This window comes from Augochlora pura, chromosome 9 (genome assembly GCF_028453695.1).
Source record: "Augochlora pura isolate Apur16 chromosome 9, APUR_v2.2.1, whole genome shotgun sequence".
In the NCBI taxonomy this organism is placed as follows: Eukaryota; Metazoa; Arthropoda; class Insecta; order Hymenoptera; family Halictidae; genus Augochlora; species Augochlora pura.
Window position 1 is genome coordinate 10,015,822 of NC_135780.1, and position 24,739 is coordinate 10,040,560.

The following is a 24,739-nucleotide window of genomic DNA, read 5'->3' on the forward strand; positions in this document are numbered from 1 at the left end:
AACGGATCCCGGCGCGGCGCGGAGGGGAAAGCGCGACGTGGGGTGGGGATCGAAAGTAGTTCATTCCCACGAAAAGGTGTGTCCCCGGGTGCAGGCGCACCGGGCTTCATCTGTCGTTGACCCAGTGGCCGAGTTCCCGTGTTATCGGTCGACCTGGCGCAGCTGCGGCTGACTTTAAAGCCCGCCGCGACTCCTCCGGAGCAGGTCTTAGCTTGGACGGCGAGCAACCGATCCACCGCCCCGCGCGCGCGTTCGTCGATCTCGTACCGGAATTAGCGTCGCCGTTAATCCGTAGTTCATCGTCGACGATCGATATCGACGTGTAAACCCGCCGATACCGGAGAACCCGTAGCCGGGGACGCGACCTATCTCGATCCGCGCGACCCTCCTCGTCCCTGCTCGCTAGCGCGGCCCCCAACCCTTTCCCGCGTCGACCCTCTCTCCCCTCCCCCACTCGTTCGTTCCCACTGTCTTAATTGTTTTGGATATCTGTCGGTGATTTCGGCGAGTTTCGGTACACCGGACACGTCGATGCAGCAAGCGGAATGTAAAATCGAGAGACGACGGCGCTCGCTCGATGGGGCGGCTGGCTCGGCGACGGGGCCGGGGGGAGGGGGCGGCGGCGGCAAGAGGGGGCGTTTGAACTACATTTTCGGTCGCTGGAGCGATTATTGGGAAACTGGGACGGCGGACACCATATTTAAAGCGATATCCCCGTTCGCAGACGGAAAAACCGGGATCTCGCGCGGCGGCGACGACGACGACGATTCATCCCCTTTGGGTTGAGCGGAACGGCTGAAACTTTCGCGTTTGCTAGATTTTTTTGGAACGTGTCGACCCTGGACAGGCTGAAAGGGTTGCAAGCTTCGGTGTTTAACAGGTCATTTTAATCTCATCGTTTTAAACCGGTGCTATTTTGTACGAAGAATGTGGATGTCAAGCGGATGAAAAACCGAGCCTTTGCGGAGACAGCATCGGTTCATCCCTTCTTCTTTAACAAAAATGTACAAGCAGCTTCGAAGCTTCATTATTTAACAAACTTTCCAACCATTTTTATATCGAGGCTCGATTCTTTTCTGATTTTAAGGAACGTTGTTAAGTTTAACCCTTTGCTCTCGGAGCCATTTCAACTGTAAATCTGAAATAATTTTTCTGGTTTGTGCTATTTCTATTCTATTCAACAAAATAAATTTCTATGCATAGAAAATTTATTCTTGTGACTCCTACCAACAGTTTTACTACTTGACAATTTTTTAAATCTAAACGTTATTGTTACAAAAATTATTTTAGAACGTAATAGAATAATTTTAGTGGTGCCTCAGAGTCACCACTCGAGTGCAAAGGGTTAAATCGGTGCTACTGTATATAAAGAATTTCGATGACAAGCAGATGAAAAACCGAGCCTCTACAGAGACAGCAGCGATTCACCCCTTTCACTTTAACAAAAATTTACAAGCAAGTTCAAAGCTTCAGCGTTTACACTTTCAAACAATTTTTATATAGCGCGTGCGATTCACTGGCCCGAAGCCTCTTCTGATTTTAAAGAACGTTGTTAAAGGAATTGGATTTTAGCTGTCGCCGGCAGAGTGAATGAGATCCGCGGCGACACCTGTCCGCCGCTTCCAAGAAAATCAAAGTGAAGTTTACACGAGTCGGTGCTTCGGAAGCATCCCCGGCACCGGCGAATTTTCAAATAATTTGCCTGCCGCGACGGTGCTCCGCTTAATTCCCAACATTTAGGCGGCTCGCGCGGTGTTAAATTGTAAATTACCTTCTTTATTAGGTCAGATCCGGGCAACGTGTTTCGCAGAAAAGCTTCTTCTAATTAAGCTTCGCGTTCCCGTAGCAGCTACTTTATTCGGGCCGGAACGAAAATGTATGGCAAATTACTTGACGGACGCTTCTCAATTAGAACTTCCTGCGCTTCTGTTCGGGCTGCTTCTCTCGTTAATCGATCTTGCGAGAACTTGAAAAATCGAGGAAACGAGCGAGAGTTTTAACACGTTGTGCGCCGCGCCGACCACATGTGGGTCATACTAATCTTCCAACGGGTATTGAGACTTTATTTTTCTTGGGATATGGTCGACAGAATGTACGCAATTAGGGTTTTTAGGATGCAGAGAAGTTTTATCGGTTTTATTAATTAAATACAGGATTGGGGAAAAATAGATTTTTAATAATCAAATAAATCTTTTTTAAAATTATAGTCACATATTAACCACTTCGGTACGAGCGTCGACTATAGTCGACGGCCACAGATGAACACGCACAACCGAGTGTCGACTATAGTCGACGGCCGTGATATGAACGCACACGGCCGAGCATCGACTATAGTCGACTATAGTTGACTGCCAAGAACTTTTGCCTTATCTCTACAATTGCAGTGTTTACGTCCAGAAATACACATAAATAAGCTTTTCTCGTCAAAGATCTGTAAAAGAGCAAAACGGATTCACTGTCGATGCACGAAGTAGCATGCGAATGGTGAGTGCCGGCTGTGGGCACAATTTCGTGGCCGATGCGCGCCGTACCGAAGTGGTTAATATAGCATTTGCAATTTATATATTAGCAAATTCTGTATTATACAACAAGATAAAAATATTTATAGTCCATTTACTGTTTCAACAATCTGTTTTCTCCAAGCTTTAATTAAATGGCACGTATCGCTAACGACTTCGTTCGCCTTAAGATAGTTTAAAAATTGAGTCAACGTCGTTCCGGTTATTTTTACCCATTGCAAATCCTCCACGGAACGATTCGCGGCTCGAAAATACCGTGTTAAATTCGAAGAAACGCAAACATTTAAAGCCGACGAGTCGCGCGAGAGTAGCAGCGTTGCAGCGTTGCAGCGGCGGATGTAGGCGGCGGCACTTTGCGGACAGTTTTTGATACGCGTGCACGGCTAACAGCGGCCAGGAGTTAGTGTCAACACGAAAACTCGTACAGGAGACAAACACGCGCGGGTTACCGCGGCAGCACCGGAAGATATTTCGCGGCGCAGAAATCAGGCGGAAGTCATGCAACGGCGTAGAATCCAGTCGTTAGGCGGAGGGGGCTCGCGGCGCTCAACGCCGGACAAACATTTGTTCCCGGGAAGCTTGGAATGGCATTAGCGCCGGCAAACAAGGAACAACGTTCTCGCCGAACAATGGGTTCGGGGGGCACCGAAATCATTTTCACGGGAGAAAGCGAACGAGGAATTTTTCGGACGGCGAAAATGAGAATTCTTCGCCGCGGGGAGAATGCCGAGGGTAGAATCGGCAAGAGGGCGTCGCTAAAGTGGCGGCTTTAATCTTTCGGCTCGCATTCTTTCGCGGGGCAATGTCATTCGCTCGTTGAGAGCATGATTAAGCGGGTTGCAAAAATCGAATCTTGCGATTTAATTTATTTGAAGTATGAAAGCGGAGTACGGAAAGTCGAGTGAATGAAGTTGTATCATGATTGATGAATATAAAGGCGAGATATGTATAAAGTATTCTATAATTTGACACATAATATAGCAGGCAATATAGTATACGATGTAGCACATGTTATAGTGAATAATACAGCGCACAATGTAGCACGCGATGTAGCGAATAATATAACGCAGAGTGTAACATACAATATAGCTGGCAACGTAGCGAATAATATAGAGCACAGTGTAACATACAATATAGCAGTCAATGTAACGAATAATATAGAGCACAGTGTAACATACAATATAGCAGTCAATGTAGCGAATAATATAGAGCACAGTGTAACATACAATATAGCAGGCAACGTAGCGAATAATATAGAGCACAGTGTAACATACAATATAGCAGGCAACGTAGCGAATAATATAGAGCACAGTGTAACATACAATATAGCAGGCAACGTAACGAATAATATAGAGCACAGTGTAACATATAATGTAGCAGGCGATGTAGCGAGCAATATAGCGCACAACATAGCACACAATGTAGCGAACAATGCAGCACACAATGTAACACAGATTTCTCCAATATCCCGATTATTTAACTTCGAAATGTTTAAAGATGCTCCCAGCAACCAATGCCGCCACAATAAAAACCCTTGAGAACGCGTTCGCTGCACAATGCAGACTTTGCACTCGTTAAAAACAAGGGAAACTTTTTACGTCGGATGCTGCGGAAACAGCGCAGTTTCGCAACAACGTGGGGGGGGGGGGGCAACATCGACGTAACAGAAAGCATTTTTATTTCCGACCGAACAAACAATTCCAGCATTTTGCAACATCCCGGCTTGGGAACAGTCGAGCGCGAAGCAACGGGTTGCGTTCGAAAAATTCGGATGTTTCATCCCGTAATCATGACGGGAAAAAGAATACCCGGAAACATTGCTTACCCTCGCGCGTCCCATTGTGCAGAGCGTAGTTGCGCCGACAATGTAGCGACCGCACACGTCATCCTTTTTAATGGGAACGGGAATGCAATCATAGAAAGCGAGCGGAACGGGGCACGAGAGGAGGGGGGCGGGAGGAGGGATAGGGAAGGGAAGGGAAGCGCCTCGCTCGCTGTTATCGACAATAGCGCAATTAGGTAGAATACTTGGCGTGGGCGCGGCGAAACCGAGCTCGCTACAGACACGTAACGCGGAACGAGGAAATTGTGACCGGCGTGGCAGCGAGCGTGGGCGTCGTTAGGCTTTAAAATCCTCGTGAGGGAGTTTCGGCGACGGGAAATTGTGTTTCGCCTCCTCGGCTAGCGCCGTGGCCGATTTAAACCGAGAGACCGTCGTCGCGAGGGAACTTCGGCGGTCTCCGGTGGAAATTCTGCGAGTCGTTAAACGGATACGAATTTCGCTGGAGCAGAATTGCTCAGTTTGCCATCGGATAGCCGACGAGCACCGGTTGGAACTTCGATCGTTGATGGAACCGTGCCACCGTCGGGCTCAACCCCGCGAATGATAAAGTGGATGGGAATTTTCTGCACCGAGGTCCGGCCTGCGTGCGATCAGGCAATCGGACACCGTTGCACGAGATTTGATTGTTCGCAGGATCGCCGCTATTTTAGTAATTTTCTACAGTAAAATGGTCTTCCGTGTGATCAGGCGACGAAAGGGTTCTGCCAAATTTTAACAGCTCGTAGAATTATTTCGATGGCCAAGTATCATCGGACATAGTTTGGAAAATATTTTTTGTTTGGATAGAGATAGTTTGCAAAAGAGATAAAGACAGTTTGCGAAAGAGTTAAAGACAATTTGCAAAATTTTAAAACACTTATTATAGCAAAATAGTCGAGGATTTTATCGAGTCGGATTATTATGCGCTTGGCTCCGGATAGTTTGTAGAATACTCCCAAACCGTCGGATTAATTGGACGGACTTACATTCTAAGTATGGCAAAACACACCGGGGAATTTTGTCAGGTAGAATTATTATGCGCATGGTCAGACGGCTCCGGAATAGTTTGCAGAATTTTCCTACCCCGTCGGATTATCTGGATGGGCTTAAATTCTATGCATAGCCAAAATAGTTGAGGTTTTTGCCGAGTAGAATTATTAGACCCATGGTCGGACGACTGGAGAATGTCGATGAAATTCGACGGGTACAAAATACTACAATTGCTCGACTCGAGAATGTTTGTGCAATTTTGTCGAATCATTTAGCTGGATCCATGTACCCGAATGCCAAAAACGGACGAGATTTTTATCAAGTAAAATTATAGCGTACACAGTCAGGCATTTTAAATGATTTTATAAAATTCAGCAACGTAGGAGCGGCTTAATCCTTTCGGTCCGGATACTCCGCCATGACACTCTAGAGGCACCGCGCCGAAAATTTACACATGGTCAGTCCTCCTTTGTATAAAAATAGTCCTAAGCGTTAACCCCTTAACGTACTTTGACGAGTCCGATTCGCGATGAAAATTACAGCAATATATTATTAAATACGGACACTATGATATTCTTTAAAATTGGTATAAAATTCCAATTTAATTAATAAAATTCCAAATACCTTGTTATTAATATTTAAGCATTCAATTAATGTCAGACACGGAATAAACATTAATGTACCGTCCCTGCTAAGAAATTACACCAATCGAAAATTTCCCAATCTCAGTAACTGTAAAGAAAATGGTACGTAAATGGGTTAAATAAGAACTATGCTTGATAAAACAGGTTTTTTTTTTAAAACAAAAAGTATTGCTACCAGCTGTGATATTAAGAGTTATAAAATTCCGTTATTTATACCGCATGGACGGCAAATATATCCTACGCTCGTACCGAGAGGGTAAAATCTCGCGAACGGCAAAACCGGCGAGCATCTGCTTAAGTAGAATAACACTGTACACCGTCGGACAGCTGCAGCTCTGTTACAACTTTGATTGTACACAGGATCGAGATTCTGTTGCTCCTAGAACGAATGGGCGGGTGGGTCGAGCTAGTTGGGAATTTCGTTAAGTACAACCGTCTTGTCTCCGATCGGACAACTAGAGAAAGTTGTTAGGAACTTGGAGGGTTCGCGGCGTCGGGCTTTGCTTACGTTTAAATTGTGCGGACGCCGGATAGTTGGGAGTTTCGTTAAGTAAAATGTCCCTGTACGTAATCGGACGCCTAAAGACGGTCTTAGAACTTCCGGCGCGCCGTTAAAATTCGAATTAAAGCCCGGCCAATTTCGACGAACGCCGAATAACACGTTGGCAGATAGCTGCGAGAAATAGAATCGCGCCTGTGCGTGATCGTACGAATCGAATCGCCGGATGTTTGATCGCTGATTCGATCGAGTTTAAGCTCCGCGAAGTGATAACGCGAGTGGATCCTCGATGAGCGGAGCGGTCGCGCGTGTAATCGGACGGTTAAACAAAATTGTGGTAACAATATTTTATTATTTATTATTACCACAAATTGGGATCGAAAGAGAAATTAGACTGTATTGTGCAATAATTGCGCGGTTCAACAGCTTGTTAATCTACTACTACGACAACTTATAAATACAACTTACAACTTCGTACGACTTATTACAACGCGTACACCACCACGAACAATAATTCACCGTTTCAACCCCGACTCGGCTTTTTATAGTTACCTGCCTATGTTCTTAAACCTACTCTTAAAATGATCTATCGAAATATACCCGATGCCACAAAATTGATCGGTCATATCCGCCTTTAATCGTCCGTATCGAGCGCGTTTGATCGCGTTTAAATCACACTGGCGACGACACGGTGAAAATTCTCGCGAAGTAGAACGACTCTCGACGCGTAAATCGGGCGTCGAAAAATCATTACCGCGATTCGGCCGGTGCCATCAATCTCCGTTTCCTCGCGCGGCAAGGTCAACAGCGGTAGAACGGAGGCTCCAATCAGTAGAATTGTCCCGAGATTAACAGGCCGAGGACGGTGGGCACGATTTGCTAGATCATCGAGCAATGAATCGTCTACTGATTAGAATCGAAGCCGTACGAAATGCAGCCGGCGTGGTTTCACGGGCAAAGAAATGGAAGAGTTGACCCCGGGCGGTTCGGTCGGAGACGAATGTGCACGGCCGGACGACCGGTATAACGAAATTACGCGTCATTAGGCAAGTGGAACGTGACTCTGTTGCACGGCCCGCGTAGAACGGCCGTCTCCGTTATTCAGGTCGGCAAGCAGAACAGCTCTGTCCGTGGTTTACGAATTGTTACGGTGCGCCGGGCTTGTTTATAACTCGGAAACAAACAACCATCCTCGAGAATAGGAGAACCAAGAGACGGAAGAAGCGAACGCTCGTTATTACTTATGCCCACGCTATTTCCAGCCGGAGTTCAACGAATCGAGGCATCTTGATTAACTATCTCCGATCAGGTAGAATAATTGCGAACCCGTGCAGACGTATGACCGTACACAGCACGGCGGCTCGTGACCCGCGACCATATACCAGTTGGGCAAATGTTTGTGGTCCGACGTGCTATAATATCACTGGGTTTCCTGACTGGTTAGATTAACCCCTTACCCTTACTTTAACGAGTCAGACTCGCGATGGAGATTTCTAGTAATAAGCTATTAGGTATCAATGTTCATCTGTTTCTTTAAGTAGACATCAAATCCTATTCTCTTGTCACCGATATTTAACCCTTTGCAGTCCGTTGCCCCCTCTCAGGAGACATCGTAATTCTAGTATATGACTAAACATTAAAGTTTATTAACGATTTGTAACTATTTCTCGATGTCTACAAATTCATATAAATCAAATATTATTATAATATTGTAATATTATATATACATATACATATATAACGTATACAATATAATAATATAAAAGTTCATAAGCGCTGGTAGGTAATATCCTTGATGGCGCGGAGTGCAAATGGTTAAACATTCAAGTAGATACAAGTACAAAATAACTATAAAATTCCTTTTTCTTTTAAGAAATTAGTGCGATCAAAAACTTTTTAATCATAGTAATTGTAACGATAATGGCACGGTAAGGGTTTAAGAATGAATTGAATGCCGGTTTAACCTAAATACGAGGGTGCAACAATCATTACTAAATTGGTAGGTAATCATACTGAAAGGGTTTGTTTATGATTAAACTTTACGATTGGTATTGTATAATATTAATTGTGTGTGCGTGTACGTTAAATAGCAAGGGGAAGGGGTCAACCATTAATCAGACCAGGCGATATTTGCGAACGCGGAACTGTAGAATGGCATTTGGCATGGACAAACGCGCGCATTACACGTTCCTGTAGGCAGCAGTGATCGTAGATACCATGAGATTAAACGCTGTAATCACCGAAGAAAATATTTAATTAACCCATTGCACTGTAACAACGAGTCGGACCTGTGACGAACGTTTCGTGCAGAATTCGATAAATACGTCTGTTAATTATTCCTATTAAATCGAAAGAAAATTTGAATCACTTGTCATTGAAATCTGGGAATAAAAGTAAACGAGGACAATCCTCTCATGACATCAAGGAAATAATTAATGAAAAAATTGTCGTAATCAACGTAGCTATGAAAGACGTAATATTGCAAAGGGTTAATCCGACTTTTAAGTCAAATTGTACGACAGTAAATCTTTCACTGACGAATTTATATTTTACGTATATTATACCGTAACGCGAGAATCTTTTCTGCTCGAATTTACCATTTTTCCATTAAATTATAACTCTATTGAATTAAATGCGCAACGTCGCGACGATTTCTCCGCGGAGCGGAAATCAAGATCGCAGCGGTTCTCGAAACGGCCATGAAATATTCGTCGCGGGTTTCGCCGGCAATGCCCACGAGAAGCAATTAAAATCTTCGCCGCCGAGTTCGCGCACGGTATTTCCGCAGAATTTGTCCTAGAATTAAAAGGGCAAACAAGACCGTGGTAACCTTACTCGTTAATCCCCGCGGCAGGATCCCACGAAGGTTTACAAACCCGGCGAGGCGGTCCGTCGCGCCAGAAAGTGGAGCAAGGACGCGCGAGTCTCTGTACACGTCTGGAAACGGGGAGCAAAACGCCGGGCGAGAAAAAAAATAGAAGGAGGAAAAGAGCCGACGACGATTCACCCGCGGCTCGCAGTTTCACTTCCGGTCCCTGAAGCACCCCACCGGATTTGTGGCCGAGCCAAGGCAAGCTGGCATTAGTGTTTCCGACTGGAAACGTCTGAGCTATTTATCGAGCAGTGGGAAAAGGGTGGTAACACCCTCGGAGTGCTTCCAGAAGGGTTGGACACTTGTTTCATCCACTTTTGAAGGATTGTCGTTGGGAGAAAACATTTGGAATGGGTTACTGTTGCAATTACAGTATTTGAAGAATTTATGTTGATAATTATGATATTTAAAGAATTCATTTTGGTAATTAAAATTATTAGAAAATTCAGTTTGACAAAAAACTGCTTGTGAATTGACGAAGATGCTGCACTACATTCTTTTGCGTAGATTAGGCTCGTATTTATTTGTCTTGCATAGTAATAACACTAATAACAATATTATTTATCACATTTAATGCCTAAACGTCATGAAATAATAATTACAGTAGAGAAATGAATTAAAGATAGTATCTATCAACACTTATTTCATTCCAAGAACAGAAATAAATATTTTCCTCGCAGTGAATTTGGATAAAGTCATTAAATAGTATCAAAACCCAAACTCAGATAATTATTTCACCGAATTAACATTAAATATAATTACTCGGCGTTCTAAATTAATTCTTACAGTCTTCCGAAGCTTATCTAAAACTAAATTCCACCCTAAAAACGGGGATCCCCATATTAACTATCGAAACCACCCTCCGAGACCAACTAAATCCCTTGAAAATTCCGGAACAATGTAATTTGACTAACTCTAAATTCCCGGCGTCAGCGATTAAGAAAGGGACGCGTTTATCGCGACGCGCATAAATAAACGGGGAACGACCATCCCCGCTGCCATTGCTCCAAAGGATTTATCCGGCCAGAGCCTCGCAGGATCCCGAAGCCGTAAACGACCCGCGTTCCGGCCAGGAGAGGCGATTTCACCGGAGTGAAATATCAATTTCCACTTTCCGGCCCGCGGAGGCTGCCCGGGCTCGCGTAAAACTTTCTCGTCGGTACTGCTTGTTTGGCGGAGAACGGGGCAAGACCGAGATAGAGGAACGGATTCCTCTCGCAGCCTCATTTACCGGTGCCCGGAGTGGAAACAGACGTGCATGGTCAGGCTCGAACAGACGCGAATGCATAGGCGCGTAATGAAAGAAGAAAGAGGAACGGTGTGGACGAGGTAAGGGGACTGAGCCGAGCGAGATAGAGAGATTAAGAGAGATTGAGAGAGATTGAGATGGTAAGAGAGAGAACGGGAGAGACTGAGATGGATTGAGAGAGATTTAGAAGGTTCGAGGGAAATCGAGAGAGACTGAGAGAGACCGAGAGAGATTGAGAGAGATTTTGAAGGTTCGAGAGAAATCGAGAGAGCCTGGAGAGATGGAGAGAGACCGAGAGAGACTGTGAGAGGTAGAGAAAGTCCAAAAAAATCGAGAGAGGCTGAGAGAGGCCAAGAGACACTGAGAGAGGTTGAGAAAGTTCGAGGGAAATCGAGAGAAACTGAGAGTAATCGAGAGGGATTGAGAGAGACTGAGAGACAACGAGAGAAGCTGAGAAAGACTGAGAGAGGCTATGAGAGATAGAGAAAGTCCAAAAGAATCGAGAGAAGCTGAGAAAGACTGAGAGAGGCTATGAGAGATAGAGAAAGGTCAACAAAAATCAAGAGAAGCTGAGAAAGACTGAGAGAGGCTATGAGAGATAGAGGAAGTTCAACAAAAATCAAGAGAAGCTGAGAAAGACTGAGAGAGGCTATGAGAGATAGAGGAAGTTCAACAAAAATCAAGAGAAGCTGAGAAAGACTGAGAGAGACCGAGAAACAGAGGGAGATCGCGAGTGACTGGGAGATATTGTGAGGAAGATCGGGAGAGAGAGATCGCGTGTGCGAGAGGGAGAGCGAGAGGAAGGGTAGCGCTGGAAGGGATGGAAAGGGTGGCCGGAACGGGGGTAAGAACGGAGAAACTAGGACGAAAGGTGCGAGCCCAGGATGACGGTGCACTAGCTGGGGCCACTGACATGAGACCGTCCACTTCTATCGAGGGGTGTACGGCCATTGAATCCGCTGGATTTTCACCCCGCGCCACCCCCCCCCCCCCCGACCCCGGTCTCTCGGTGCAACCTACTTTGCCACCTACTTCGTTCGCCGCCCGTTCTCTCCTCCCCTTCCCTCCCCTCCGTTGGCCCTGTCGGGAAGTGGTCGTCTTATTTCGACAACCTGTATCCGACAGTGCTCTCGAACCGAGGGAACGATTTAAAATCACAGCGAGTACACACCGTTTCGGCGTTGCTCGCTCGACGCCCCTCGAGCCGATCACGAAATAAGGGGCTGATTTGCATACCCCGCCTCCTACCACCGACTGCCAAATTGCTTCGAGCACCTTGTTACCAACCCCCGTTCCAGGGCGAGATACAGTCCCCTGTCGGGGAATGAAAATACTTCGCTGCACCGACGCGTCGTTTGACGGATTCCCACGGTACAAAACGTTCTAGCGATAATTCGAGTTCGTTTCTGGTTGTTGGAAGTATGGTTGTTTCGAATGGATCAGAGTGATTTAACCAGCACTGGTCTATGCTTCCATAGAGACGATTCGCGATTTTATATTAATTTTTCTCATTTATCCTCACATAAATATCCGCTTAATATTCTGTCAATTTTTGCTGAGATTTCAGCTGGATTTTCCGAAACTATAGATGCTCTGTAATTGTAGTAATTTCAGAAAGTTTTACCAACGACTCATTTAATTGTAAGCAACACAAGTTACACGTAACAGTCTCCTCTCTTCTAATAATTATAATAAAACGAAAATACTGTAACGTCATTCTTAAATTCTTTCTATTCTAATTATTTTATATAATTATTATAATTCTTTTACCTCACTGTATTCGAACTATTGAGCTCTGATGGAAATACATAAAATCCGCAATCTAGTAGTCACTGTGTTCGCGGATTCGAACGGAGGCGCAACGCGAAGTTAAACATATCGCAAGTAAAAACTTGCTCTTTTTCAACTTGCTGTTTTTCGATGATTTTGATACGGACGTGATTACAACCGCGCCGGAGAGATTCTATTACTGCGGCCAATCGTTCGCTCCAATATTTTTATCGCACACCATGTTTGCTCGATGCTTGTTGTCACATCCCCGCGCATACGCTCGCATTACGCTTTCATGGGCCGCGTATTTTATTCGCATTTACGGCGTATTCTAAACGCATAAACATCCACGCGGCGCACTGTTACGCGCCGTAAAACGTATAGACGAGACGTCGTTCCACTAAACCGGTCAATAAAATAGCGCCGTTCTTTAAAAATGCGTATCTAGAAAAGTGCTCAAGAGTACCTACCGCCGAGTTATGGCCGCGATAAATTGTCCTCGAGCGCCTCTTCGCAAAATTCGTACGAACCACGCGAGCTGCAATTGATATTGTTGACAATAAAGGTTACTTTATTTTCTATCTCGAAAATTGCTGAACCACCCTTTCCTTCCAAATACAATATACTCGCGAACAGGGTACACGTTAACCCTTTGCAATCGAAGCCAATTTTTTATTCTAAATCCAAAATAATAATTGTTCTTTCGTTTTATATGATAAAGTGTATTGTATGCACATTAAATTAAGTCTTGCGACTTATAAAACAGTTATACATCTAAGAACAATTTAAATTGGAATTTTCATAGTATAAAAATAATTTTGTAACGCGACGCGAAGCGGCGCTTTAAACTCTTACGACAAATTACAAAGCCGCGTTTCGTTGTCGCTGCAGTGAACAGCGATACGATTTCCGAGTTTCTTTAGTAGGATTTCGTGGCTCGGCGGCTCTCGTCTTCGTCGCGTTCGATTTTTTCGGTTAAACACTACAATCTCCGCGGAAGGCTTCTTGCGCCCGGAGGTGGAGCGGCATTGTTTCGAAGACGACAAACACTCTCGGCTTGATATCCTTTTATGCAAGAACTTCATCCGGCCGCTGTGAGGTGACTTTTCGCGGGAGTTTCGGCGAACAAGGGTTGGTTGCATCAGCCGCAATCCTAACCCCGGGGTGACGAGGTAATCTAGCGACTTCCGTGGAAAGTTTGCACCGTCAAATATCAAATAGAAACCGTGGCGCGGTAAAGGAGGAGCCCGAATAAATTTCGCTGACGGGTCCGTCGCAAAATTCTCTACGACTCTTCGGTAATTCGACCGGCTCGATTTCGCTCCGCGGAGCATCCACCTCCCCTAAAAATATCCGTCGGACATTGCAAAACGGTTGCACTCTTCAAAAATAAGTTAAAAGTCCGATTTTTTTACGGTCCTTATGGCTATCTCTTGAAGCTATTTCTCTTAATTAATTGGTAGGTTTATTCTTTTCAACGAAGCGAAACGCTCTGAAAAATATTAAATTGCTTTCATTTTTAAAAAAAATATTAAGTAAGAGATCCATCTATTAGTCCACCTCTTTTTTTCTTTCCGGAAATTTTTCTGATAAAAATCGTTCGCCGAAGGAATCGCCGAATAAGCGAATGTCAGAAAGATGACTGCAAAATAGGTTGAGAAACTATGACAGGAATACTTGGCACGAAATGAATGCGGGAATACCGACGTCTCGAAAGATATTCACAAGTGAGGCACGACAATGAGCGTCTTAAGAGGTTTCGAGTTTCTTTAATGAAAGGACCTTTTCATATGGGATTCATTGTGCCGGTATATTCTGGCCACCCGATATACGTAACCCGCGGCCGTGCTAATAAAAGACGCGAGCTGCACTTGGGCGCGGCGTTGCGCCGCGTTGCGCTCGGAGCCAGCGAAAATTTTAAACCGGTCCTTTCAAACGGAATTTTCAATGTTGCAAAAAGAAGAGCGCATTCAGCCGGCGAACGATAAGCCTCGATGAATTTCATTTTGCACGGAGATCCGCAGAGTATTAACATCGAACGTTACACTCTTAAAATTGGATTAATAAAATATATTACCAGCAGCGCAAATCGGTAAATTAGTCAATATATCCTCGAACAATTATTTAAAATATTATTAAAATTAATAGTTTCCTGCAAACGAATTTTCATAACAAGTAGAATATCCTAGTATTAGTCAGACCGTTCTACCACAAAAAATCCTTCCATCCAGCCTGTCGTTTCCCGGCAGCAACCTGCCACCATAATTTCCGTCCGGCCGTTTCCCGCCCTTTCGCAGCTGTTCACCCTTTCATCCGCCATTAGATCCGTAAAAAAGTAACCTGATCAGGTCTGGCGGGGGGTGTCGAGCAGCTTGTCAGCGTTCACGTGCGAGCCGCCGGCGTAGCTGGTGCAAAAACCGCGCGCGCGGGCAGGTCAGAAGCAGCTGAGAAATGGCCGCGATTTTCTCGCAGAGGGGGGGGGGGGGGGGGGGTGGTGTCGAAGGGAGGGTTGGCTCGAGGAGGGTGCAGAGGTCCGTAATAAATACGAGCGACGTCGAACGAGCGATAAAGAGGATCGAGAGCGCCTCGACGGTAGCCGGCGATGGCAAGTTTTATGGAAGGCGAGGGAATTCCTGTCAGGACGGTAGCGCCGAGAGCAATCGTTCTGTTTTTGAAGCTGATGCCGGCTGATAGCGGGGCCGATCAAGAAAAATGATCGTTAACGGCGCTCGGCCGGCGAGAGAACGGCGAAACTTTCTGGGTACACGTAATTAACTCTGTTACCGGGAAATTGGCCAGATGGAAGCTCCGCTGCCTCGGGAGTGTTTGGCCGGCGTCCGATTTATCCGTGACTTGTACTACTTACGTTCCCCTCCCACCACCACCACCGCCCCCTGTTGCTATCTACAATCTCTCCGCGGCGACTGTCGCTGCATGAAAAATAGCCCGCCGCGACGTCCCTTGTTTCCTCGGGAAATTGATCTAGGGACAGCCCGCCGTTGCCGTTCGAAATTCATTTAGCGATCTACTCCGCAGCGAACCGTTGTCTCTGCGCTGTGAAATTGATAGTTTTTCTCTCTGATCACGTACCGTTTAATTAAACCGGAAGGGTTCGACTTGTAAAAGTTATTTCGACGGTGGTAGAAGAATTTACGAAATCGTCGCGCATGTTACTGAACTTGCACTAAAGCGATGATTCTGGCAGATATAATTTTAGAAAAATTGCTGTTTAACCTGTGTATAATTATTTATAGATGAAAAATAATTGTTCCTAAAAGGATGATTTTTGTACTGTTTGTACCTTTTCTTAAATATGTGAGACGATTTTTCGGCACAATTTTAAAAATTAATACAAAAGTGTGCTTTCTTTGAGACTTGCATAACGGATAAGAAGATACTTTTTATTGAGAGATAAATTGTTGTAGCTCATTACATCGACTCTGTAATGTTTTTTGGTTCTCTTAAAGAAATGTTTTTCGAACGCGACGCGAAGCTCGGGCCCCGAGAATTTGGGCGAGACCGCCGCCACGACAAATATAGGAGCTTCCAGCCACCTCGGTGAAACAAGTTTCGAGGCTACGGCATCAATCTTGATAGTATTCGGCTCGGATTCGCGTCGATGAGTAATCCTAAACCGCCAAACAAACTTCTGACCCGTCTCGGATGCCAGCCACTCCCTTTCTTGCTAGCGCGTTTTAGCGTTCTGTGTGTAGACCGAGGCTGAAATTGCTCGGCAAAATCACCGGATGGCGGCTTCCCCTGATCGAATTTCCCCGACCTTTGAAATCGAAGGAATCTTGGCGCGTGACTCCTTTAATTTACGCGCGGCCGCGATCGTATCTGCTCGCGAAAATCACTCTCGTCCTGTATCTTCTTGGAATTATGGTTAGCACGTTTCGTTAATTATTTCACCACGTTTCGTCAATTGTTTCAGCACGTTTCGTTAATTATTTCTTTCGAGGACAGTGCCAGAGAAAATTTAAAAATCTTTTGTCAGAGGTATTCCACTTGGAAAAGCACTTTCTACAGTAACTGTGAATTTGACAGTAGTATAGGATGAGTACAGTATAGGCAAAGAAATCATTCAGTAAGTTGGAAACATTTTGTATACTAATAACAAAAGAATACATGATGCTAGTAGAATGAGATGTCCATTGGTCAGACATGTTAGTGATATATTTAAGGATTAGAAGAAAGGTGTAACCAAAAGATGACAGTTCGGATTAATATTTTATATGACATAGCACTGATTTGTTCGTGGATTGAGACAGTAGATCAAGTCAGTTATTAATCAGCCGAGAAAATTAATTATATATAATAACTAAAAAACTATATATAAAATATTATATAATGTATTATATTGTATATATAATATGTTAAATAATTACTGTAATATATTAAAGTCAAGCAAGCGGGCTTAAAATTTGTGAAAACGAATAAATATTTTTTTACAATTCTACTAGATTACTTTTATCTCTGAACCTATGCTATTCCAATAGCGATTCCATTATCGTCGAATCGTTGAATGGGAAACAAATCAGGAACCAAGTACAATACGTGTTCACCTTTGACCCTGTAACTCCGTTAGCGTCGAATTGGATTCGGAGTCAGTATATTACTAAAGATTTAACGAGGACATAAATTGCGAGCCCAGTAGAATATACCTGGCTTTGATCGGACCATTTCCATGGTAAATTCCTCCAACGCTAGATTACATTGCTATAGACGATGCGGTCGGTATCGTAAGCAACAAGAAATAAACGACGAGCTAAGTAGAACGCGGCCGCCTTTGATCAGGTAAGATCCTAGTTTCATCTATTTCGCCGAATAATTGTTTAATTCTCGGCCCGTCCGCAGAGAAATGTTTCGCCCCTCCGTTTAATAGAAAACGAGCCCCGGCCTCCGGCTTTCTGGTGGAAGAGATCAGATCGCAATTTATAGGAGGCGTTTATTGGGCCGCGTGCAAACTTTTTAATGCACCTGTTGATATATGCGCTGGCACGCCGAGAGTAAATCCTGGTAGCTTTGTCAAAGCACGTTTCGCAGCGGACCTTACCCCTCTCCCCCCCCTCTCTCTCTCTCTCTCTCCGAACAGTCGCGTGAAATGTCAAACGTGACTTGGCGAACGCACGCAAAACGCGTTCCTTTGAGCGAGGCGACCGCGCGACGTCGCCCGATCGATTTAATATCGAGCCGTGCTACTTAGAAATTTGCTCGCCGCAACTGGAATCGAAAACACGGAACGATTCGTGATCGGGGCGGAGGGAGGGGCTTCCTGAAAATTAGAGACACAAACACGCGAGAATCTATCCGATCGATCCCGTACGTACGTCGCTTCACGCCGAGCCAATAAACTCCCACGCGGCCGAACTCGAAAGTCCTCGCAAATTCGTTTAATTAATCGAGTCTTAGCCGCGACGCTGATGCGACCGGAAAAATAAGCCAGGCCCGTCGCGGCGAGCATCTTCCGCCGTTTACACGCGCAACACGTGCAAGGAGGCGAAGTGGGTCACGCGCGGCAATCAGTTTAGTCCTTCTAATTGAACGCACAGTACCTTCAAATTAGCTGCGAAATTAATGCCGCGTCAAACCTCGGGCGTCACCTGCTCCTACGGCTAATTGCGAGCATAAATTATGTATCGCGTTGCTCACGGAAGAATCCTGGATATTTCTCCGCTTGCCAGGGAAGAGCGTCACGTGTCGCATGTTTCCACTTACGAGATATTGTCGCTTCGAGTTTGGAACGTTAATGTTTCGTGTCGGCAGCGTTTCGAATTGCAGAATTTCGTTCAGCGTGTGGAACGTCTTTTTGCGATCTTTTCTTCTGGCAAATAGGTAAATCCTATATGTTATATAGAATAGGTAATATAATATATAATATTATAATATATATATAATAGGCGAATCCTATAAGTTTAATTATTGCATTAATTTAAATTTATTGAAGTTGCGATTTACGGTGTTTTTCCTTGTAGGTACTTTTTAACGAAAATGTGACCAACGCGAGATTCTTTTTCAAAACGAAATTTCAAATTGGATCAGACCTATTTTTTTTAAACGTTCGCATTGTTTGATTTTTCTTTGTACCCTCGGCTGAAAAAGTTGACAGGCTTTTATTTTCTCGTGTAATTCCAAGCGATTGAAGTTAAAAGAAAAATATCTGCATGCTTTGTTTCGCGAGTTAGTCTGTCAGCTTTCGATAAATAAATTCTCAAGATCGCCGAATTAAATATTATATCCCAATTACATAGTTATAACGAAATTACGAAAAAGTATTGATATTAAATTTTACATTCTTCCGATTTAAATTCCAAAATTTCGAAATCATAAAAGCGCCGGTTTTTATTAAAAATCGTACGAAAATTCCGAATGGCGGCCAACCTTTTTAGGGACAAGGTACCTCGCCGTGTTTCCACGTGGAATTACCGAGCCTTTTACTTGTCTCCCATCGATCCCGAACGGGAAATAGAGTCAATGACGCAGAAACGTTTGCCAGAGGCGCGAGGGGCGCGGGGGCCATCGTCTGAAACGAGGGTCTCGATGACAGACGGAACACGAGCACGTGTCACCGAAACCCAAGGTCCGTCTGTGCTCCTCTGATGGATTGTTAAATTGTTTATTGTGCGACCGGTGTCGAAAAAGACGACGGGGCTGATCGATAATCAATCCGGAAAATTGCGGAGCCAGTCTGGCTCGGCTATGAGTCACAGCTGACTGCGGAATTTCACGTGACGGCCAAGTACATAATCGACGTTGTACGACATCTTTGAAAATTATCCGAATTCCCATAAGAGAATTCTCATAAAAGATGGAATCGAATAGAATCTTATGTTTGCTTATGTCTCCATTTATTTTTATTCATTGACTTCGTTTGTATCGAAATTTAATCCGTTTATGTCGCTATTTATTTCATTTATTTCACTATTCACTTTCATTCTTAAACTCCATTTCCTAGACTTCATTTACGCCTTTATTCACTTTTACATCTAGACTTCATTATGTCGCTACATACTTTCATTCCTAGACTTCATTTATGACGTCACTTATTTTCATTCTTAGACTTCATTTATGTCACTACATATTTTCATTCCTAGACTTCATTTATGTCACTACATATTTTCATTCCTAGACTTCATTTGCTTTCATTTCTACTCTTCATTTACGTCTTCATTTACTTTCATTCCTAGACTACATTTATGTCACTACATATTTTCATTCCTAGACTTCGTTTACTTTCATTTCTATTCTTCATTTACGTCTTCATTTACTTTCATTCCTAGACTTCATTTATGTCACTACATGTTTTCATTCCTAAATTTCATTTACTTTCATTTCTACTCTTCATTTACTTTCATTCCTAGCCTTCATTTACGTCTTCATTTACTTTCATTCCTAGACTTCATTTATGTCACCATTTAGTTTCATTCCTAAACTCTAATAACAGAATTATCAAGCTTTACTTCGACTTCGAAGAAATCAGTGAATAAATTCGTATCTAGTAGCTCATTAATCATAATTTATATCAGAAGCTCGAGCTTTAAATTTCATTCTAAAAATCTGACGTAAATCTAGACCAATAGAAATCAATCTAAGCACAGCATAGAAACTCTTCATAGACTGACAATAAATTGCTTAATACTATACTGTACTAAATCCAAATCTAGACGAATCAACCACTACATTGTACAAGCAAAACTGCTACGCCGATAAAGAAATTCGAGAATTTCGAGCAGCGAACGAGACGCGATGGTCACACAATTTTTCGAGATCTCGAAGAACAACGTCATAGAATGTAGCAAGGTTGGCGCGGGCGGGTTCTAGAAGCCCACGCGTTTCCGGGCGACGAGAGATGGTCTGGCGTGAGCAAAATAATGAAAGCCAAACAGAGAGAAGTTAAATATCCGTCGTCCCTGCTCCCGGGGACGACGATTGAAAAATAACATTCGCCGAACGTCGGTGCCGCGCGCGCTCGACGTCGCAACGGCGTCGTTCGCACGGTAAACACGAGCGCGCTTCGAGAGGGTGACTAACAAGTCACTGACACTGTTGCGTGAAATTACGTGCTATTTATACGGGACGCGAAGCAAATCCTCGGAGACTTTCGAGCGTTCCTCGAGCAAAAAGAAAGGAAGCGACGAAACGGCGATGGTGGTCGACGCGACTTGCTAAGAGGCAGCAGCAGCAGCTGATCGATCGAGAGTTCGAAAACGGAGGATCCGATCGAGGCTGTCACGCCAGCCATCGGCTCTATTGATCGGCAATGTGAACGAACACTAGCGCGCGAGGCGGCGTAGAGACACACGCGAGGAGGGTGCGTTTTCCTTCGCCGGACAAAGCACGCAGATCGCGGAGATTTTTTTACGGCGGAGCTTGGCCCGTCGCTGGGTGGACCGCGGCCGGTTATTATTGTCGGAACGATGCGTTTACTCACGGAATTTGTTGTTTCCGGTCGCCTCGGTGGTGCGGCGTTCTTGCTTCCTTGAAATCCGGCTGGTCAGCTTCGCGAAGACTTGCACGGGGTGTCGGTGTTAGACGGCCATGTTGTTGGATATCCAACGCCCTCTGGCCGATGCTCGGCGAAGTCCTGATCCCTACCCTCCTGGCGCTCTTCGCCCCTTCGTCTCCCACCCTCCCGGCGGCGTGCCTCGTGTCACACTTTCCCCGAGTTCAAGAATCCATGGACTTCTCGCGACCGCGGCGCCCTTTAACCCCGCAGACACATTAAAATAGAACTGTAGAGCCTACGCAACCTGCGCATCGTTTATATTTTGGTCGAACAATGTTTAAACAACGGCTCGTTGTAATTTTATATCGTTTTTGATATCGTTTTACATTTTTCAATCTAGAATGTATTTTTAAAACTGATATTTGGTATTCTTGGTACAGGCGAAGCCGAATGTACGTCACTGTTGATTATTTGTCATAAACGAAAATTACTATTTACCAGAAAAGAAAAATATTATTTTATGGATTTTAGAAAAAGAATTTGTAATGTAATCTAAGCAGAATGTTCCTGCTATTGATCAGGCCGGCATGACCCGACTACGAGTTTCTCGGTTGTCGATACACGTAATTTTTTGTGTTATTCATAAGATGTATAATGCGATAAGAAGACTAGAAGCATAGTAGAACGCGTCAGTGTTTGATCAGACCGCTCGCACTGCAACAGTAATTTCATTATCATCAACGAATCGTGCGTTTCTTCTGCAATTAATATCGCAGGAAATAAATTCGCGGGCAATAAAATCGCAGACGATAAAATTCCAGCCAAATATAAATTGAATTCTAATTGAATAGTGAATTAAATACAAAGGTATTTTTATTGCTGATAAATTCTCGAATAAATGCGGACGCCGTAATTTAATGGAATAACTTTAATGAAATTTGTGTCAGGCAGAAAAATGTTTGGAAAAATGTTATTTGGAAACAGACAGTAATGTTTTATGATTTCGAACGTACGCGAAATATTTTCTTTGATTGGTCCGGGAACGTATGAACCTACAGAGTTACTCTTTACCCCGTGAACTACGTTCGCCATGAACTACGCTGTGTTCTACGTGAACGTTCTATTTCGCTACGTTACTTTGCAACAATCTGAACCTGTACCGCCGTCTCTTTCCACATGCCGGTACGTATGTTAATGCATGCACATGTGTTTAACCTTTTCACCGCTAATGGGACACATGTTTCCCATGCTGTTTTAAAGAATTACTAAGGGAAATACTACGGGTTACCATTTTAACAAACGGGAACAACCGCTAATGACACGCGTGTCTCGCACGCGGAATTTCAAATGTTAACGGGGGATGATTTTTTGCTCGGCGAGGTATAGCGTTTCGCCGCGACACCGAGCCTGATTAATCGACGCGAGAAGCTTCCCGCGACGATTTATCTGTTCGATAAAACCGAAAATAAAGCGGCAAATCAATTGTCTATACTGATCAGACTGATTGTTTCTCGAACACGTGGAAATCGAATGAATTCCCAAAGCCCGTAGAAAGCGAGAAATAATTTCGATCGAGACAATGTTTATTCTAGGGTGCCGTTGGCATTATATCTTTATGCAGATCATCTAACGCGAAGGATGGAATATTTAAGGGGGCCTCGTAGAGAGTGTCCGTGGATCTGCATTATATATTGAACCCCGTAACTTCCGGAATATTCAGCAGCGTTTAAATTATGCGCTTTCAAAGGACGCTCCGCCGCTTTCCTTCTTGTTTTCCCGTCCGAGTTTTCTTCGGGCGCCGTGGTTGGAAAATCACAAGACATCTCTCTCGCTCTCTCTCTCTCCCTCCCCCCTTCCCTGTACCACCCTTGCCCGACGTGTCAATGAATACGCGCTTTCAATTAAAAACTGCGCGCAGGTTTTTTTTAATTAAAAAGAGGAGAAGGCAAAGGGAAAAAATAGTGGGGACAAGATAAAACCACGACGCTTATTTCGAAATGAATTAATACACGCGGACACCGGGGGGTTGTTTCTTGCCCCCCCCCCCCCCCCCGACGTCTTTGGAACGTTGGCAAATAGCCGCCGAGATCTGCTCGTCGCCGTCTTAGTCGTCGTTGACGTCGTCGTTGACGTCGTCGTCATCGTCGACCAACGCAAACTTGCAAACGCTCTTTTCTTGCAACGGAGTGCTGCATTAGATCACCAGAAACTCGAACGGAACTCTCCAACGAGGCGATGCAAATGCCCAGAAAATTGCCAAGACAATTCTATTCCGTTAATCTCGCGATAGACAAATCATTTTCGAGCGTCGTCTTTCGCGACAATTTTTTCCGCTTGAAGCATCGTTTTTTTTCCAGCGACGTTCCATCCGGAGGAGGAGCAATTTTTCAGAAACAGAAGCTGGCAGTTCTTTTTTTTTTTTGCATTTGACCCTTTTAAATGTAGATTTATGCGGAGTCATTTAGCCCTGTTGGACTTATTAATCATTTGAAACGATACGATCTCTCTCATGGCTACATTCATTAGCAATTTTTCACCGTCCTACGCGAGAAAGGAAGTTTATATATTATTGTACTTTTTCAGTCTATGATATTTATTTTATTTATATCAATTTCTAAAATTTTGAGGAATGTAAATGAGTGGAGACGATTGTGTAATACAATGTGTACTATTTAACAATATTTTTATTACAATATAGTATTTTAGAGAAGGAAATATTTCGTAAGAAGGAGAGTCAAAATTGTCTAATAAGAAGACTGCTAGAGAAATAAATACATTGTTAATAGGCATATGATTATCATTTCATTCTATTATATTATCACATTACTTTACCATCGTATACTTATAGTAATTGAAATTATACTGTGGTCCCCTGCACCGACAATTTTCTATAAAAGATATCATAATTTGAAGCACTCTTTGAATTTTTGTCCAGGTAATCCAATTTCATTATCAAATCATCTTAAGAGAAAAATTGTTTTTTTTCTATCAATTATACCAACGTAGACTAAGTCACAATTAATTTAAATCAAATATCTCCTTTTTCTCTGTCGTTTTAAAGTACGATTAATTATCGTGCTCGCGAAAGCGTCCGAATCCCATGAACAAGGTTCTGTCAATCTTACGTAATTTAAATATTTAATTAATTCTTTTAATTTCTAAAATTATTAACCAAATAATCGATTGTCCGTCCATTCTAGAACTAATGAAACTAAAGGCTCCTGCTAAAGCAATACGGTCAAAACAATTATTTCACGTAGATTACTTTAAAACCAATTTAGGATCTCAGAATTGTATAACCGGAGCATTAAGAACAGCAAATAAACTTAACCCTTTGCACTCGAGTGGTGACTCTGAGGCACCACTAAAATTATTCTATTACGTTGCAAAATAATTTTTGTAACAACAAGGTTTAGATTTAAAAAATTATCAAGCAGTTAAACTGTTGGTAGGAGTGACAAGAATCAATTTTGTAGGCATAAAAATTGATTTTATTAAATAGAATGAAAATACCACGAACCAGAAAAATTATTTCAGATTTACAGTTAAAGTGGCTCCGAATGCAAAGGGTTAATACAAAAATCGACTTCTTTGGCAATTCATTGAGCCAATTTACAAATGCAGCAACTCTAGCCATTAAAACACCCACTCTGTAATTACTTCATGACACGCACTTATATTATAATTTTTAATTTATACTATTTAAATGTATTCCGGACTATGTATGTATACAACTTCTATGTAACACAAAAGGGTCATACTAGCCCGTTAATAAAGATTAATAATAATTGTTATAATTTAAGAAAGTCAGATGCCGTAGGTAATTTTGTTTATTATTATTTTACATACTATAATCTACTGTCCTAACGCTAGACGGCGATCGACTCGAGCAGAGACGCACAACGCACACATCCACTCGATACAGCGT

The 24,739-nt window shown here is 43.5% G+C and overlaps 1 protein-coding gene across 1 annotated transcript in view; it reads right to left on the minus strand.

Annotated features, from left to right (window-relative positions):
• The window catches only part of LOC144474986 (uncharacterized), a 32,152-nt gene extending 11,215 nt beyond the window's left edge, over positions 1 to 20,937 (minus strand). Inside the window, exon 1 of the mRNA XM_078190447.1 lies at positions 20,797 to 20,937. The gene's annotated coding sequence lies outside the window, so the exon portion shown is untranslated. The remainder of the gene's footprint in view (positions 1 to 20,796) is intronic.
• Between the last annotated feature and the right edge of the window lie 3,802 nt (positions 20,938 to 24,739).